Genomic DNA, 4,340 nt, shown 5'->3' on the forward strand with positions numbered 1-4,340 from the left:
ACATTCTCCTTCAATAATAATGAATGTCGACAAGATTTTTGTCTTTTGAACAATACACAAACATTTTTACATTTATGTTCAGTAAATTCATAATGATTGTTCTTATCATTAACACTTAGCTATAAGTATAACAAGTGCAAGCAAACGAGCTGCGAAGAGCTAGGCCTATACATTCAGCTCTTCTGAAATGGACAGCGACAGAAATTCAGATAGATGTTAGTTCAGAGAAATTCAGCAAGATGGGAGAGAGGTGTTAGCTTACTATTTGAAGTATTTTATTATGGGGTCTAAAAAGGAAGGGAAATACAATCACGAGGATCCCTTTTTATAGACAATATACTGAGGCACAGACAGCGCATTGCACAAACAAAACAACCCTCACAATATGAACTGAAATTACATGTGTCTATTACTGAATCTTTTTGATACAAATGGGAAGAGACTGTCTCTGGTAACCATGGTTCCAGACCCAACAACATTATATAGTATCCCCTCCTCATGGTTCCAGACCCAACAACATTATATAGTATCCCCTCCTCATGGTTCCAGACCCAACAACATTATATAGTATCCCCTCCTCATGGTTCAAGACCCAACAACATTATATAGTATCCCCTCCTCATGGTTCAAGACCCAACAACATTATATAGTATCCCCTCCTCATGGTTCAAGACCCAACAACATTATATAGTATCTCCTCCTCACGGTTCCAGACCCAACAACATTATATAGTATCCCCTCCTCACGGTTACAGACCCAACAACATTATATAGTATCCCCTCCTCATGGTTACAGACCCAACAACATTATATAGTATCCCCTCCTCATGGTTCAAGACCCAACAACATTATATAGTATCCCCTCCTCACGGTTACAGACCCAACAACATTATATAGTATCCCCTCCTCATGGTTACAGACACAACAACATTATATAGTATCCCCTCCTCATGGTTCCAGACCCAACAACATTATATAGTATCCCCTCCTCATGGTTCCAGACACAACAACATTATATAGTATCCCCTCCTCACGGTTACAGACCCAACAACATTATATAGTATCTCCTCCTCACGGTTACAGACCCAACAACATTATATAGTATCCCCTCCTCATGGTTCCAGACCCAACAACATTATATAGTATCCCCTCCTCATGGTTCCAGACCCAACAACATTATATAGTATCCCCTCCTCATGGTTCAAGACCCAACAACATTATATAGTATCCCCTCCTCATGGTTACAGACCCAACAACATTATATAGTATCCCCTCCTCATGGTTACAGACAAAACAACATTATATAGTATCCCCTCCTCATGGTTACAGACCCAACAACATTATATAGTATCCCCTCCTCATGGTTCCAGACACAACAACATTATATAGTATCCCCTCCTCATGGTTCAAGACACAACAACATTATATAGTATCCCCTCCTCATGGTTCAAGACACAACAACATTATATAGTATCCCCTCCTCATGGTTACAGACCCAACAACATTATATAGTATCCCCTCCTCATGGTTACAGACACAACAACATTATATAGTATCCCCTCCTCATGGTTACAGACCCAACAACATTATATAGTATCCCCTCCTCATGGTTCCAGACACAACAACATTATATAGTATCCCCTCCTCATGGTTCAAGACCCAACAACATTATATAGTATCCCCTCCTCATGGTTCAAGACACAACAACATTATATAGTATCCCCTGCTCATGGTTACAGACCCAACAACATTATATAGTATCCCCTCCTCATGGTTACAGACACAACAACATTATATAGTATCCCCTCCTCATGGTTCAAGACCCAACAACATTATATAGTATCCCCTCCTCATGGTTCAAGACCCAACAACATTATATAGTATCCCCTCCTCACGGTTACAGACCCAACAACATTATATAGTATCTCCTCCTCACGGTTACAGACCCAACAACATTATATAGTATCCCCTCCTCATGGTTACAGACCCAACAACATTATATAGTATCTCCTCCTCATGGTTCCAGACCCAACAACATTATATAGTATCCCCTCCTCATGGTTCCAGACCCAACAACATTATATAGTATCCCCTCCTCATGGTTCCAGACCCAACAACATTATATAGTATCCCCTCCTCATGGTTAAAGACACAACAACATTATATAGTATCCCCTCTTCATGGTTACAGACCCAACAACATTATATAGTATCCCCTCCTCATGGTTACAGACCCAACAACATTATATAGTATCCCCTCCTCATGGTTCAAGACCCAACAACATTATATAGTATCCCCTCCTCATGGTTCAAGACCCAACAACATTATATAGTATCCCCTCCTCACGGTTACAGACCCAACAACATTATATAGTATCCCCTCCTCACGGTTACAGACCCAACAACATTATATAGTATCCCCTCCTCACGGTTACAGACACAACAACATTATATAGTATCCCTTCCTCACGGTTACAGACCCAACAACATTATATAGTATCCCCTCTTCATGGTTACAGACCCAACAACATTATATAGTATCCCTTCCTCACGGTTACAGACCCAACAACATTATATAGTATCCCCTCCTCACGGTTACAGACCCAACAACATTATATAGTATCCCCTCCTCACGGTTACAGACCCAACAACATTATATAGTATCCCCTCCTCATGGTTACAGACCCAACAACATTATATAGTATCCCTTCCTCACGGTTACAGACCCAACAACATTATATAGTATCCCCTCCTCATGGTTACAGACCCAACAACATTATATAGTATCCCCTCCTCACGGTTACAGACCCAACAACATTATATAGTATCCCCTCCTCACGGTTACAGACCCAACAACATTATATAGTATCCCCTCCTCATGGTTCCAGACCCAACAACATTATATAGTATCCCCTCCTCATGGTTCCAGACCCAACAACATTATATAGTATCCCCTCCTCATGGTTACAGACACAACAACATTATATAGTATCCCCTCTTCATGGTTACAGACCCAACAACATTATATAGTATCCCCTCCTCATGGTTACAGACACAACAACATTATATAGTATCCCCTCCTCATGGTTACAGATCCAACAACATTATATAGTATCCCCTCCTCATGGTTAGACCCAACAACATTATATAGTATCCCCTCTTCATGGTTCCAGACACAACAACATTATATAGTATCCCCTCCTCGTGGTTACAGACCCAACAACATTATATAGTATCCCCTCCTCACGGTTACAGACCCAACAACATTATATAGTATCCCCTCCTCATGGTTACAGACCCAACAACATTATATAGTATCCCCTCCTCACGGTTACAGACCCAACAACATTATATAGTATCCCCTCCTCATGGTTACAGACCCAACAACATTATATAGTATCCCCTCCTCACGGTTACAGACCCAACAACATTATATAGTATCTCCTCCTCACGGTTACAGACCCAACAACATTATATAGTATCCCCTCCTCACGGTTACAGACCCAACAACATTATATAGTATCCCCTCCTCATGGTTACAGACCCAACAGCATTATATAGTATCTCCTCCTCACGGTTACAGACCCAACAACATTATATAGTATCTCCTCCTCATGGTTACAGATCCAACAACATTATATAGTATCTCCTCCTCACGGTTACAGACCCAACAACATTATATAGTATCCCTTCCTCGTGGAGAAAGGCACATGGGCTAATTGTAATACACAAAGTGAGCAAAACAATTTTATGCATAATTGTAACATTGCCTAAAATGATGACTAAGATAATGAGATAGACCTATATAAGCAAAATAACAATGGAGATGTATAAACTAACTATGGCATAAGGGAGCGATGAGCGGATAAGAGGTAAGCCGTAATGTAGATTAAGACATGAGCGAACTGAGACGGACGTAGCCTATATGCCTCTATGTTCTGCACTTTTGAAATGGACAGCGACAGAATTCAGAACGTGGGCTGTTCTTACAGTATTCTCCTGTACACCAAGTCAGAACAGTAGGCTAATTAACGGCGGTGCATAAGTAGACAATGAAAGCTTTTACAATATTCAATGATGACATTTCTCTATAACAGGCTATAGGCTACATGTGCAGTACCAAGTGAATCTCTGAATTACTAAATCTGAATCTCTGAAGTCAGAATGGTAGGCTAAGTTCTGTGGGAGAGAGGGACCAAATTCTTAGGGTGAGACACATAGGCTACTAACAGTTTACTACACAACAGTTACAGTATACATATCTCCCTGGCATATTACATCACTTATACAGCATTATACAAAACGTATTTTTGGACTTACCGTTGTTGTGCTGTTCTCTCTT

Source organism: Salvelinus alpinus, chromosome 27 (genome assembly GCF_045679555.1).
Source record: "Salvelinus alpinus chromosome 27, SLU_Salpinus.1, whole genome shotgun sequence".
Classification (NCBI taxonomy): domain Eukaryota; kingdom Metazoa; phylum Chordata; class Actinopteri; order Salmoniformes; family Salmonidae; genus Salvelinus; species Salvelinus alpinus.